Source organism: Rhinopithecus bieti, unplaced genomic scaffold (genome assembly GCF_001698545.2).
Source record: "Rhinopithecus bieti isolate Rb0 unplaced genomic scaffold, ASM169854v2 scaffold_25987, whole genome shotgun sequence".
NCBI classification, from domain to species: Eukaryota; Metazoa; Chordata; class Mammalia; order Primates; family Cercopithecidae; genus Rhinopithecus; species Rhinopithecus bieti.
In genome coordinates this window covers 704,163-720,360 of record NW_016812078.1, presented here as the reverse complement: position 1 = coordinate 720,360, position 16,198 = coordinate 704,163, and the positions used below count along the sequence as shown (strand labels likewise).

Here is a 16,198-nt window from a genome sequence, read left to right as displayed (position 1 = left end):
TAATACCAGCACTTTGGGAAGCCAAGGTGGGAGGATCACTTGAGCCCAGAAGTATGAGACCAGCCTGGGCAACACAGCAAGATCCCATCTCTACAAAAAATAAAAAATTAGCCGGATGTGGTGCTGTATGCCTACAGTCCCAGCTATTTGAGGGGCTGACAGGGGAGGATCCCACCTCCTGAGTCCAGGAGTTAGAGGCTGTAGTGAGCTGTGATAGCGCCACTGCACTCAGCCTGGGCAACAGAGGGAGACACTATATCAAAAAAGAAAAGACAGTAATTGTGAAAATAAAGAAAATAAAAACCAATGTTATTATATTTTAGTTAAATACCATCATCTCAGAAGGCTGTGATCCCAAAATCTGCTATCTTTTTGTTGAAAAATAGAGTAGTGAACACCAGAAGTGTTAAATATGTGCTAACATCAAACTAAGACTTTTCTCCTGAGGCAATCAAAAGAACTGAAGAAAACTGGAAAAGGAAAAACCTGCCTCTGCCATGTCCTCTCCTGCCGTTCTCCATTGCCTCATCCTGTGTTAGCTCCTGGGGCCTCCATGCTGTTCTGTTCCACCAATTCACTGAGTTCACTCCTGTCTCAGTACCTTCACACTTGCGGTTCCCTCCAACTGGATAGATGTTTTCCCCAGATCCTTACAGAGTTCCATCGCTCACTGGCCTCTGCTCAAAGGCTGTTTTTCCTTTCCTTTTCTTTCTTTCTTTCTTTCTTTTTTTTTTTTTTTTTTTGAGACGGAGTCTGGCTCTGTCAACCAGGCTGGGGTGCAATGGTGCAATCTCAGCTTACTGCAACCTCTGCCTCCTGGGTTCAAGCAATTCTCCTGCCTCAGCCTCTGGAGTAGCTGGGATTACAGGTGCCTGCCACCATACCCTGGCTAATTTTTGTATTTTTAGTAGAGACGGGGTTTCACCATGTTGGCCAGGCTGGTCTCGAACTCCTGACCTCAGGTGATCTGCCCGCCTCAGCCTCCCAAAATGCTGGGATTACAGGCGTGAGCCACTGCGCCCGGCCAAATGCTGCTTTTTCTAATAGGTGTTCCCTGACTGACCACAGTCAGTAAAATAGCTCCTCATTCATTCATTCATTCATTCATTCATTCATTCATTCATTCTGGGTGAACTTCCATTGCAGTCCATCTATTTGGCTTCCTTCCTTGTCTTACCCTGTTTTTCCCTGAATGGCTGGATTCTTTTTGTTATATAGCCAACCACAAATATAATTTATTCTTCTCTTGTTAGTTAAATAATATTGTTTGGTTTATAGGTAGGGTTAATTTTTATTTGAAAACATATATGTGTAAAAATTACAGAAGAATATATGAAACACTTTAATCATATAATCTTCAGGTAGTAGGAGTTGTGGTGATTTTTATTTCCTTTGTTATACTTCTCTGTATTGACTGATTTTATTCCCAGTAAATTCAGTTTAAGATGACAAAATCTCTGTTTTTTGTAGTCATAAACTTGTACTAGTCATAAACATGTGCTAGCTCCATGTGAAAAAATCAGTGCTGTTCAACATAAATTCTCAGGATATCATACTCAAGGGCCAGTAAGAACAAGGGCAAAGAAACAAGCGTTAAGGCGAGCAAATTAGATGGCGAGAGAAAACCTAGTCTGCAAAGTTACCATTTAAATCCTTAACTCCAGGCAGCTATTTCATAAATGGTTTTCTTTGGTCATACAAGGTGACCATGGGTCACATAAGGTAATGTTAAAATCACAAGTCAGGGTTTCTGTCTGACTGCTGGTGGGCCAGATATCTTCCCCTCCCATGAAAGAAAAATCATTCTGTAGTGTTAATAATCTTGTCACGTCTGTAGTAATGAGCACTTCCTCTTCCCCCACCAAGCCCCTCACCCCAAATTCTGCTTGGGGCATTATACTGCAGGCTAATGATCTAAACAAAATTAAGATTGGTTAAATTAATAATTCCATGTTCCCACTTAAGAATTTATTTTGCACTTAAGATATTGAACCATAGTCTTGTGTATATTTTTAATGCAAGCAAATATTAGTGAAGCAAATTTGTCATTTTCATTTGTGTATTTTGGACAAAGGTTTGTTTATACTCAGTGAAATGATAATTTGTCTGGTTATTTCTCCTTTTCCCAGCAAAGAATGTTTAATCTCCTTTCTGAAAATGATTCGATTTGGGCAGCAAATCCTATGTTGAGAATTCTTCCCAGATTTCAAGTTATATAACTGAACAGATGGCATTCGCATGGCTTTGACAGGTCAGGCTGCGATCACAGGACATCCTGAGCAAGCAGCTCGGAAGCCTTCCCAAGGAGAGTGGGAAGATCCCGTGAGTGAGCAGGCATGTGTGGCTGTGGGATTGGGTGAAGAACTGCACTCTGACTCAGCTTCCCATCTTCACGGCCCAGGAGCAAATTCTTCAGGATCCTGAAAGAGGTACAAATAATCCTGCAGAAACTAGTGGTACATTTGATTGAATCAGAAAAATAAACAAATCTTTCCTGTGGGAGAAAACAAAGTCTCTCAGGGAATGTGATACAGGGAGAGTGATTTGGTTTGTGGTCATGGTTGAAAAGCCACAGGTAGATGAACAGTGAACTGGATGCGTTCTAATTGTATCTTGGGCTTGCAGCATGTTGGGGCAAAAATGGGAAAAATATCCCTGTCTTCACAGAGTTTGCAGCTTACTGGGAGAGAAAAAAAATCACTCGCTCAGTCAATAAATACATGAACAAATACACACATGACTGTGATAAGGGCCAAGGAGAAAACAAAGAATGCTGGGAAGGGGGATACAGAGATGTGTGTATAAAATTTTAGATAGAAATCCTCTTTTAAAAAATATGTCATTCGAGTAAAGAAAGACCTGACGGAAATGAGAGAGAAAACCATGCGTATAGCAGGGAAAGAGAACTCCAGTGAGCGGAAACAGCCAATGCAAATGCCCTGAGCCAAGGGAAATGCCCGGAGTGTCCAGAGACCCATAAAAATCCCAGTGCGGCGAAAGCAGAACACACTGGGGAAGAAGTGTGCAAGATGAGGTTTGAAAGCCAATGTGAGGTCAGATCATACAGAGTCTTAAAGTTCACAGCCTGGAATTGCCATTTCTTCTGAGTGAGATGGAAAATGTTAGAAGGGTTTGGAGCAGACAAATGACATAATTTGGATTATTGTTTACTGGGATCACTCTTTGTAGGAAATAGATTGTGGGGCAGCAAGGGCAGAGGCAAGGGGCAGGGCAGTGAGGGGCAGGGAAGAAGCATCTAGAAGGCTATTGAGATAACCCAGGCAAGAGAGGAAGGTGGATTGGACCAGGATGGTGGCAATCTAAGCAGCAAGAAGTGGGTAAATTCTGGATATATTTTGAAGGTAGAATCAACAGGTCTGGTTAATGGATTAGATGCATTGTATGAGAAAAAAAAAAAAAAAGAGTTCAGAGTTATTCCAAGGTTTGGGTGCTACACAACTGGAAAGACGGCGTAGATGTGAGAAGCTTAATAAGAAGGAGGAGAATGTGGGAAGGGCAGGTTTGGAGGATATCAGGACATCTGTTTGGAATATATTATGTTTGAGACATTGAGTGGGCAATTGAATGCACAAATCTGATGTGCCAAGGAGAGATTTGGGCTGAAAATATAAATGAGACAGTCATCTGTACAGACATGGCATTTAAAGCCATGAGACTCCGTGAGTTCACCTGGTGATGGATAGTGCGTACAGAAACCAAGAGAATATGCAGACAGTGATAGTCTGTATGGAATGCTGCTGGTAAGTCCAATGAGGCAAGCTGACCACTGGGTTAAGCCATATGCAAGTCATCACTGATCTTTATAAGTCCAGTTTTTTAGAATCTAGGGCAAAAGGTTTGCTGGACTGGGTTCAAGAGAGAATGCAGACATTGGACACAGCAAGCAAAGACACTCCATTCAAAAACATTTGCTTTACAGGGAAGAGGAGAGATAGTGGTAGTTGGATGGGAAGATGGGATCAAGAGAGGATTTAAAAATTTTTTTAATTGAAGTACTATATATATGGTAAAGATGCTTACTGCTTGTGTATCGCTCTATAATTTCCACAACCAAACACACCCAAGTAACTAGTACTCATTTCAAGAAAAATAATATTGCTAGTCCCCAAAAAGTCTCCTGCCTGCTCCCTTTCAATCACTGTCCCCACCCAAGGGCAACAACTATCTTGAAATGACTTCTAAAACCCAATTCATTTTCCTACTTTTGTACTTTGCATAAATGAAATCATACAGTTCATGCTCTTCTGCATCTGGTTTCTTTGCCTGTATGTTACATTTGTCATATTCATCTATATTGTTGCCTGTAGTGACGGTTTGATCATTCTTATTGCTATATAATAATCTATTGTGTGAGTATACCAAGATTTATTGATCCCTTCTACTGCTGCTGGGCACATGGGTATTTTCCAGTTTTACAAATAGTGCTCCTATGAGCATTCTAGTACATGTTGTTTGGTGAGCGACATTTTATTGGGTATATTGTGTAAACATTTTATTGGGTATATTTCTGTGAGTGGAATTGCTGGGGCATAGAGAATGCATATGTTCAGGTTTAGTTTTCCAAAATGGATATATTGATTTATGCTCTCACCAGCACTGTAAGAGAGACTTTATCAGTAATAGGGGCGATATTATAATATCTTCATCTGTTACTCCTTTGTCTTATATCTTAATTTTTTGAGAATGAAGGGGGTGAAGAGGGGTAGTGATTACTGGGCCCCCTCAAAATCTTAAGGAAGAGACTGCTGCTCATAGGGTTGTTGTGAGGAGTGACCCACTGTAAAATACCTGGCATCATCCGGGCCCAGGATATGTATCCAGCATATGTTAGTTGTCACTCTAATTTTGTAGTCACCCTCTCAGCTTTGTCTCCAACTGCAGTTTCCTTCTCCTCCAAATCATACTCATCCATCCAATTTGCTTTATAGCACTGGGAAAGGGTGAGCGCTCAGGCTGCTTCACTGACCATATTGCAGGACCAAGAATAAGTAGCACAGAAGCTCACATACCCCTCTTCATAACTTTCTCTGCCTCCTTCTGTTAGACCAGGCGTTTCATCAGGTTCCTGAAGGGCTTAAAGAAGAGTCCTGTGTTCAATTTCATTGCAAGTCATCTAATAAACCATCTATAGAAAAAGCATACTCTGGAGATGGTTTATACCACCATTGAACGCCAATAGTAGCAATCCTAAGGAGGGCTGGTTAAATTATAGCTGGATGTAATTCCTTGCCATTTGTCGCTATCTGGAGATGTTCATTGTTTATTTAACGAATAAATTTAATACACTTCTGCATTAAAAAAAATTTCTTTCCTTATAGCTATGTCCATCCAAAAGGAGCATATGTAACTAAAATCATCATCACCAAGGAGATGAATTGATTTTTACAGGATTGTATCTGATTATATCTTTTATTCCCACATCAAAACATCTTTCAGTGATGTAATCTAGGTAAAACCAAAATCTTCTCTATAGTGTATTTATATATACTAAAAGGATGTATATATACACTTTAATTTTTAGAACAGTTTGGACTTGCAAAAAATTATAAAGATAGTAAAGAGAGTTCCTATGTACTCCATATCCAGTTTCTCCTATTATTAACAACTTATATTTGTATAGTACATTTGTTATAATTAGTGAATCACTACCTGTATATTATTAACAAGTTGATACTTTATTCAGATTTCCTTGGTATTTATCTAATGTCCTTTTTTTTTTTTTTTTTTTTTTTTGAAACAGAGTTTTGCTCTTGTCACCCAGGCTGGAGTGCAGTGGTGCGATCTTGGCTCCCTGCAACCTCTGCTTCCTGGGTTCAAGCAATTCTCCTGCCTCCAGCCTCCTGAGTAGCTGGCATTACAGGTGCCCGCCACCATGCCCAGCCAATTTTTAAATTTTTAGTAGAGACGGGGTTTCACCCTGTTGACTAGGCTGGTCTCGAACTTTTGACCTCTGGTGATCCACCTATCTTGACCTCCCAAAGTGCTGGGATTACAGGCATGAGCCACTGCACCCGGCCCCTAATGTCTTTCTTCTATTTCAGAATCCCATCCAGGATACCATATTACATTAGTTGTTGTGTCTCCTTAGGCTCCTCTTGGCTGTGATGATTTTTCAGATTTACCTTGTTTTTGAGGAATACTCATCAAATATTTTGTAGATTGCTCCTTAACTTGTGTATTTATCTGATTTTTTTTTTTTTTGCATGATTAGACTGGATTATGGGTTTTTGGGTAGAAAACCACAAAGATAAAGAGGCTTTTTGTTGCACTGTATCATGGGTATATTCCATCAACATGACTTATTACTGTTGATATTGATCTTGATTGCTCGGCTCAGGTAATTTGTTATGTTCTTCACTGTAAAGTTAAACCATGTCTATGCTGCACCCTTTGGAAGGAAGTCACTACATACAGCCCACATCAAAGGAGTAGAGGGTTATGTTCTACCTCTTTGAGTGTAGACTATCTACAGAAATTATTTGGAATTTTTCTGCATGGGAGATTTGTCATTTTCCTTGATTTATTTATTCAATTATTCATTTATAATAGTGTAAACTCATAGTTATTTTACACTTTCAGTTATAGTCTAATACTGCATTATTTTGTGGTTCAAATTGTTTCAGGTTTGGCCATGAGGAGCTCTTGTTGAAGTTGGCTCCTCTATCCCTTTGAGATCCTTCTATCATTTTGTGTGTGTGTGTGTGTGTGTGTGTGTGTGTGTGTGTGTGTGTTAGATACTTAATTTCCGGCACTACAAGATGCTCCAGGGCCAACTTGTATATATGCTAACTCAATCTTAGAATCAGCAGTTTCTCCAAGGAGCTCTAGTTTCTTTTACTGGAGAACAGTATTAAAGCCAAAATCTGGGCACTAGAAGTTCTCCTTGCTACTGAGGTGTCATTGCTTTCTAGGCTCTCTTAGTTGACACAACAAGGAAATATGTATACTAAGCTCTGTATATATGTACAAATATCTGTAAATATTTCTATATGTAACCATAGGTATCTATGTTAAGCTAAACATGAGTGAATTCATACTGATAGCCCCAACTCTAATTCATTACCACATGGACCAACCCAGCCTATTCCCATTGCTTATCTGTGAACTCCATGAGAAATCTGGCTCCCACCATCTGCCATGCATTTACTTAATTGCTAATTCTGGTATAAGTGCAGAGCAGTATTAGAACTGTTAACTTGAAACCTTATGGGAAACAACTTTATTAAGTACAGTTTTATGGACATTTTCTTTCGCCTTTAGTCTTACAGATTCCTCTCATTTCCAAAATCACTTAGGTCAGCATCTTTTCCTCCCACCTCCTTCAGTGAAGCTACTTTATAGATTTTTAGTACAGTTAGATTGTTTTGTCACTGCAGTCCATTCTAGGACCCTTGACCTTCTAAATGATCTTGAAAATGTGCATACACTAATGTTTACTCTTTGTTCTATAAAGTTCCATGGGTTTTGATATATGCAGTGTCATGTATCCATAATTACAGTATTACATAGACAGTTTTACCACTCTAAGAAATTTCTCCTGCTTAACCTCTTTAATCCTTCCTCCCCTCTCCCTGAGCCCCTGGAAATCAATGCTTTTTTTTTTTACTGTCTCCATAGTTTTGCCTTTTCCAGAATGTGATATAATTGTAAACATACAGTATGTAGCCTTTCAGATTGGGTTGTTTCACTTGAAACTATGCATTTAAGATTCATTCATGTCTTTTTGTGATTCAGCAGCTCATTTATTTTTATCATCAAATAATATCCCATCAACTGGCTGTACCACAGTTTATTTATCCATTCACCTATTGAAGGATATCTTAGTTGCTCCCAATTTTTGGTCATTATGAATACAGCTGCTATAAATATTTGTTTGCAGGCTTTTGTGTGGATATATATCTCAAATCAGCTGCATAAACACCTAAAGGGGTTCCAATGCTGAATCATATGGTTAGACTGTGTTTAGCTTCTCTGCCCTGTTTAACTAGCATGTGCCACTCCTCAAAATCAGGTGGTGACCACCCTACAATCATCAACAGTCATCATCACCAGTTATTTCACTATTTCTTCCACCTTCATTCCAATTTTCAGTACATAAATACGTCTATTGAGTGTACTTCCTGTGTAAGAATAATCATTCTTTATACTTTTCAAAGTCCTTTCACATGCATTATCACAATACCTCTAAAATAGCAGTATAGGAGCCAACCTGTTCCAGGCAGAATCCTGGCTCTGATCCTAATCTACGGCCTGACACAGGGAAAGTATCTGAATCTTTTCACCTGTAAAAGGGGATACTGTAGCACCTATCTAAACTTACCTGTCCATGTTGTAAAGATTTAATGAGTGTTTAGGGTAGCACCACTTCTTGGACCATGTCACATTCTATTTGACGGCTCAGCCAAGATTAGAATGCCAATCTTTTGATTCCTATTCCTATGCTTCTTATCCTAGATATGAGATTATTCCTCCAACCTCTTTTCCCTGCAACCTCGGCCAATATGGGGGCCCTGGCGGCATCAAAGCAATTGACCTAACAATCAATTTAGGAAAGGCTCTGTTATTTTTTGTGCACATGCATGGTAGGTGAAGGATCTGTTTATAGTCAAGTAGGATGATCCAATAACCACTGACAGAAATAGTCTTTTCTTATCTTTAATGAATAAAAAGAATAGCAGACTTCATTTTAATATCTAGGCTCTTAGATCAATCAATGGACTAAGTACTGAAATAGTTTAAAAATCCATAAATTGAACTGCATGAACATGAATCTGTGCATTAAATTCTACAGGCATAAAATGAATCTGTTCAAAAACAAGTTTGGGCAGTTCACATCTGGTATGTAGTGTTTTCAGAGTAAGGTTTAATTATTTTAAGAGGTTTTAAAACTCTGTATCCCAGCCAGAGAATGCTTATCTGCTTTATGCTAGTTTTTACCTGCAGAGTTTTTGTCTCTGTGACATCATATATTTATTTGCTGCTATATTTTAGAATGCATTGCACAACAGTGGGAACTGATCTAAGAAGGTTAATCATATTCTGGCAGTCGCTGAGCAGGCTGGCAATTAATGAGAAAGTTTGAAGAAAAATGTTATTTCAGACTACACCACAGCCTATTCTATATGGTCAAGTTGACTTTTTATGATCAGTTGGTTGCTTATGTAAACAGTGAAAGTGCAAAAATCCTCAAGGACTGACAAGCAAAGATTAATATTATGTTTACAAAATAAGCAAATGCAAAATATCCACAATGCTTTCACAGACACACACACACACACGCACACACATATGCACATACATGCATGCACAAACACATCTTTGTTGCAACCTGTTCGTCTTGGGCTAGAGGTATGTGTGGGACGTGACTAGAACTATCGGTGAGGATCATCAGGATTTCAAATAACTTGCAATGATTGATATCAGTTATAAAAACACTGAATTATCCAACTGATCATGGCTAGAGTATAGTTTGGAAAGTATTTATAAATAAAATTATATTCTAGTCACAACAATTTAACAATATAAATATATAGAGAAACTTAAACATACAAACATTTCAAGTAAATGCTGATTGTGACCTAATGCCTTTTGTAGAGAAGAATAATAAGAAAATTCATCTAGTGTTCTGTTTATAACTCTAATGCGAAAGATAGTTCTCTATTAGTTGAGTCAAATGTTTGTATCTTGATTATGGGCGTCAGAATTTTGAGGTCTTTACTGACCTACACTACTACCAAGAAAAAAAAAAAAAGGAAGAAGTGTGGCATTTATTTGTCCATTAGTTCACTTCGTTCATTCATTCTGCAAATATTCAGCATTTACCATGTACGTGGCGTTGAACTTGGCCTGAAGAACAGGCAACCTAATGGTGTTTGGAGAATTGAAATAGTTATACTGCAAGTAATCTAATTGATTAAATGTTCTTATTTAAAGTTGAAGACTGAGGCAAATTAAAACAGCCAAACAATTCTGGCTAGTTTTACCTATGCACTCTCGTTATGTCTATACCCATCTTCCACTAAACTTCTCTTGTCATTCTTCCCTATTTTCTAACCACTATTAAAACTCCGACAGATATATTGTTATTTGCATTAATATACAATTAAGTTGGTCAATAATCCTAATCCATTCACTTCAACTACATAAGTACAATGTAAGTGAAATAAACATGTCATTTAAAAATGAGGTCTGATCAGTACCATAAGACAGGGCAAAAAGGAAAATAAAGAAAATGAGGTCTGAGGTTAAAATTTTTCATTTGAAAACGTCAAAACTGAACCCAGAAATGATCACAATAGAAGCAGACAGACATTCCTTAGAACCTCTTTCTACTTTCTATTTCCTGAAATGGGTTTTCTCTGTTTTATTTTATTTTGTATCACGGATGACTATTTGGTTTAGTGTGTCTAATTCCTCTGCAATTAGATTTGCAGAACATATTATTTCATTTTAATATAAAAGTTTTTGAATCACAGCCAAATTGCTGTAGGACAAGCAGATTTTGTTTTCTTACAATTTCATTAGTAAAAAAAATGAGGATACCAATATTGAAATGTCACAAATATGGAATTTTAAGTCAAACATCTGTGTTCCCTTAAAGGAGAATATCTTTTCTGAAGCTTGGGAGCCTCTATTAGTGAACAAATTAGTTAAACAGACATTTGCAATGAAAAAAAAAAAAACCATCAGTTTTGTTGAATTATTTTGTTTTATTATGGGTTTATTTCATTATTAGAAGTAGAAAAAAATACATAAAATAATAGAAGAATAAGAAATAAAACAATTACTTGAGGCTCTACTAGGCAAATGATTCTGACATGCTTCACTGAACACATGATGTAACCTGAGCCCCTGTCTCTGGCTTGACAGAGCATCTGTTTCTCACAGATGCCTGAAAAACACCCTGCTCCTCTGGATGCTGGGGCGCATTTCTGAGCATTACACTACCTTTAGCAAAGAGTGCAAAGACGTATTCTGTTTGTAAGTGATGGAAGAATGTAGACGGTTGTGTTGTGCATACCGTCTACATCCTTCTATGTATATACGCTCCTGTACTCAAAAGAAAAGTCACACTTCATTCATGGTCCATGGCTGTAGAAACAATAAGAAATACCACATCTCATACTGCAAAAAAGCAGGTGGAAGAACCAATATCTCTTATTTAGATATATTGTAGTAGTAAAAGAGCACATACTCAGTACTAAGGAAGGGGCATCTGCTTTTCTTAGTTCTGGGGATGGCTATGTATAATAACTTCAGAGGAACACTGATGAGGTGGAAGGCACGTGCATGTCTCTTTTTTCCCCCATTGCATACAGAGCCCTGGTACAGAGCACTCAGTGGATACTCATAAATATTTGTTGAGTGAATAAAAAGAGAACAACGAGAACTGTGATGCATTTCTAAAACAGGACTAAAACAGGCCACATGGTTAAAGTAAATGAAGATACTTAGCCAGAGAGAAGGAGACTCAGGGAGCACAATAGTCCTCTTTGTATTTGAAGTAAATTTTCACGTAGAGGAAGAGCTAGATTCAACCTGAGTGACCTAGGGAACAAAATAAGTGACTGTATAAAGAGGAACATGCAATTAGAGCTGCCCCAAATGGAAGAGTAACCACTGGAATAACTCTTGTTAAGTCTTGACCATTCTAATTCTTACCCAGTTTCTACAACTTTCTGTTACCAAAGTTGCTCATTCATTCACCCATTCATTCAAAAACACATATTTACATGGGTGAACACTTATCTCCAAACTCATCAAACTGTATACATTAAATATGTACAGCATTTTATGTGACAATCATACCTCAATAAAGTAGTTTTAAAAACAGCCACTACCACCAAAATCCCCACAAAATACATACTGAGCACCTTCAGCATACAGGTACTCTATCAGGTTCTGGGGAAATAACTGTGAACCCAACAAACATGGCCTCTTTTCTCATTCAGTTTAGAAGCTGGTGAAGGAAACAGATAAGGTAGTCAGACAAATCCTTTACCAATGATCATGCAACTTTGGTTTCAGTAAAGTCAGTTGCTTAAATCACAGTTGCATGATCATTTGTAAAGGATAACAAAAAGGGAAATCCTGAATCATGTAAGGTCTAGACAGGATGATCTCACTAGTCTTTCCAACTTTTGAGATTCCTAGAATACTATGCTTTCTCCCTGCATTCTCATCTCAGTAAATTGTCCCGTGATGACACCCAGAAGTCATTATGTTCACTCGATTCCTCCTCATCTCTACTGTGAAGTCACTACTGACTCTTGACCATTCTAATTCTAGTTCCCACACTCATCACAAGGGTGTCCTCAGGGTGGCTGGCTGACACCTCCTGAGTCCACATCTCTGGTCCAGCAGCATGCGAATGATAAAGTACAGCACCCCATGAGATCCTAATGCAGTTGGTTTGCTGATCATAGGTTGAGAAATAAGATTCTTCTGTGTGATGGGCTGAATGGTGGTCCCCACAAAGATATATCCACGTCCAAATCCCTGGAAACTGTGAATGCTACCTTACTTGGAAAAAGTCTTTGCAGATGTAATTAAGTTAAGGATCTTGAGATGAGATCTTTCTGGATTCCCCAGTGGGCCTTAACTCCAGTCCCAAGTGTCCTTCTAAGAGACAGAAGAGGACACAACAAACACACAGAGGAGGAGGTAATATGAAGATGGAGTCAGAGAATGAATGGATGTGGCCACGAGCCAAGGAAGCCAAGGACTGGCAACAGTCACCAGAGGCTTGAAGAGGCAAGGAAGGATTCTCCCCTGTAGCCTCCAGAAGGAGTGTGATGACACCTTGATTTCAGACTTCTGGCCTCTATAATGATGAGAAAATAATTCTTCTGTTGTTTTAAGCCACTTAGTTTGTGGCAATTTGTTTAGAAGCCCTAAAAACTAACCCATTATGCCTCCCACCATCCAATACAAACAGTTCATCACAGTGCTATCAGGGGGATCTTGCTAAACGTGAATCTGACCAACATATACCCCTGCTTTAAACCCCTTGTTTCTCTGCAACCCACAGGCAGCACTCGCTTTCCTTGCTATGATGCCATGAAAGACTGTTCACTTGTATGACATACTTCCCTGGGGGGACACAGGTGATGCTCAACTCATAGCATGATGAAGTCAATGCCTCTGTCCCTCCCACTCAAGAATTCATATGAGAATAAAACTGATGAAACTTTTACAGGGATAGACACTCTAATTTAATTTAAACAAAATAAAAACAGAAAAGAAACCATCTTCAATCTGCTCCTGCTGTTAGGTGACTTGGAACACACCTCCACGGATCGTGCTCTGCTGACTGCTGCCTGCCTTCCTCTCCAGCTGCCTCCCGGAGCATGTTTTGCTTCAGCAAACTGACTTGCGTTCAGTGCCTAGGACACATGGCAGTCACTTGTGCCTCTTTGCCTTTGCACATCCTTTTCCCTTTGCTTGGAATGCCCTTACCACACGTAGCCACCTCACAAACTCCTATTCATCTCATAAAGTCAAATTTGTAATCCATTTACTCCAGGAAGCCTCTCTGTCCACTTACAGTTTCATCATTCCCTTTCTTATGCAACGATCTTACTGTTTATAAAATATAACGTTTTATTTTATTATACTGTTTTGTAATTCTTTGTTTATGTATCCATTTCTTTGAAAGCCAGGCCATATTAAACTCATTTTATTCAGCCTTAATGAAAAGAAAAAAAGAAGATCCTGCCATTTGCCACAACATGGATGGGTGTGGAGGACATGCTGAGTGAAATATGCCAGACACAGAGAGAAAAATATTGCATGATCTCACGTATATGTGGATTATTTTTAAAAAGAGTCTTACATACAGGAACAGTGAGTAAAATAGTGGTTACTATGGGCAAGGGGAGGGGAGGAAATGCAGTGATATAGGTCAAAGGATACAAAGTAGCAGATATAAACAAGTCTAGAGATCTAATGTATAACATGAGGATTATAGTTAATAAAACTTGCATTGGGGTCAGATGTGGAGCTCACCCAGGACTTTGAGAGGCCGAGGTGTGCGGATACTTTAGGCCAGGAGATCGAGACCAGCCTGGCCAACATGGTGAAACCCAGTCTCTACTAAAAATACAAAAATTAGCTTGGCTGTAATCCCAGCTACTTGAGAGACTGAGGCACAAGAATCATTTGAACCCAGGAAGTGAGGTTGTAGTGAGCTGAGACCGCACTATTGCACTCCAGGCTGGGCGATGGCGTGAGACTCTGTCTCAACAAACAACAAACAAACAAACAAACAAAAAGCTTGTATTAGGGATTTTTGTTAAATAAGTGTATTTTAGCTGCTCTTGTCACACATACACAAAAGTAACTCTGTGAGATGATAGATATGTTAATCTGCTTTATCATAGTAACGACTTTCCCGTCTATGTGTACCATAACATCATGTTATAAACCTCAAATGTACACAAGAAAATTTATTTTAAATTAATTTTAAAAGATGAATAAACTCATCTTGGTATTCTGTGTGCTTAGCATATAGAGGAAACCCACCACCATTCTACTGAATGATATTGATCCAGAATTTATGCTCTGGAATTGGTGAGCACGTTTGAGGGTTGAGATACTTCTTTTGCTATAAACATAACATGAATATTAATATTTAATGAAAATTCTCATGATTTTAGGAGAGAAGCTTGTAAGAGTTGGTAAAGAAGGTGAAAAAAATGCATTCATTTTTTAGGGAACTCAATTATTAGGCAGCCACACTGGGTTTCATAGAATCGATTTGAGAACCGGGAACATAACGATCTTCATCCAGTTCTGGTGATAAAATTGAAAGGGGATAATTTTATTCTCCACAAGGAGAAACACAAGTAGTTTTGAGAACAAGACAGCATCTCATCTTCACTTTCACCTGCAGATGTGTCTCGGACCCTGGTCCTTCTAAGTTGTCACCTGCCAATGCCTCTTCACACAGCTTTCTCAGCCCTGCCAGCACAGTCCCTTTTCTTCAGCAACAGAGAAGGGCACTGTGGCTCAGGGTTCCTTTGGGAATGGATGTTTGGAATAAAAGTAACACCACAATACCATTTCCACAAGTGCTGTACATGGCTTTAAAGAAAGCCTCTTGGTAAAAGTGTTTCCATCCCTGTCCTGAAGCTGGAATTCTGCCTGAGCTATTTTCAGCCTTGTTTCCAGTTGCCGCTGGCCAGTGGCAGGATTTCACACTCGGCTGCCACATCTCATTACTGCCCATTGCGTCCTTTTTCGGGAAAGCTTCTCCTCCCAGGCTGACACACGTGGGAGGCAGGCAGGCGAGACACTGCCCCTCCTTGCTCCTGCTGGATGCTATGGCCGTCTGGTGTATTTGCCTTTGGCTAGGCAGGACCTGCGCCTCGTTTTCCTGAAAGCTAGTCCCTTTTCTCCCTAGGCTGTGAGCACAGATTTAACCACTTTCTTGGGAAGTTGCAGTCAGAAATTTATCCAGATAAATCCAAATGTGGGAGACTTCTCTACCTTGCTCTCTGCCCTGGAAAGCTGAGCTGCAGGACAACATGGAGAGGTTTCCTTGCACACTGGCTTCTGGAGGGACTCAGCCAATGAGGAGCCCCAGGAGGACACTGAAGGGAGGGAACTGAGGTCAGGTTATATTCCCCTGACCTCCTCCCTGTGATGCTGCCTCTGTGAGGCTGTGGTCCTTGACCTCCGTCACTGCCCCTGTCAAGGTAGTATATATATCTCCGCACAGGACCCTTTCCTTCTGACTTCCAGTAATTACAGTTGAGTCTTGAACAATGCAGGGGTTAAAAGTGCTGAGCCCCATGGGGTCAAAAATCCATGTATAACTTTTGACTCTCCCAAAACTTAACCATGAATAGTCCACTGTTGACCAGAAGCCTTATCAATAACATAAACAGCCGATTAACACATATTTTGTATGGATTACATATTGCAAGTAAGCCAGAGAAAAGAAAATGTTAAGAAAATCATAAGGAAGGGAAAATACATTTATAGTACTGAACTGTATTCACTGACATGTAAGTTTATGTTGCTTGTTTTCAAGATGGTCATCTGTCTGGAATGGTGAGGAACTGCAGCTGCAAACCTTGATGTATGGTGCATATCGAGCAATTAAACTTTTCCTTTTTTTTTTTTTTTTTTTGAGATGGAGGCTCACTGTCCCCCAGTCTGGAGTGCAGGGGTG

At 39.3% G+C, this 16,198-nt stretch overlaps 1 long non-coding RNA gene across 1 annotated transcript in view; it reads right to left on the bottom strand.

The window, feature by feature from the left end:
• Positions 1-1,335: 1,335 nt before the first annotated feature.
• The window catches only part of LOC108544445 (uncharacterized), an 86,530-nt gene continuing 71,667 nt past the window's right edge, over positions 1,336-16,198 (bottom strand). Inside the window, exons 2-3 of the long non-coding RNA XR_001889853.1 lie at positions 5,031-5,086; positions 1,336-2,420 (exon numbers count right to left, since the gene is read on the bottom strand). This is a non-coding gene — a long non-coding RNA (uncharacterized LOC108544445). The remainder of the gene's footprint in view (positions 2,421-5,030; positions 5,087-16,198) is intronic.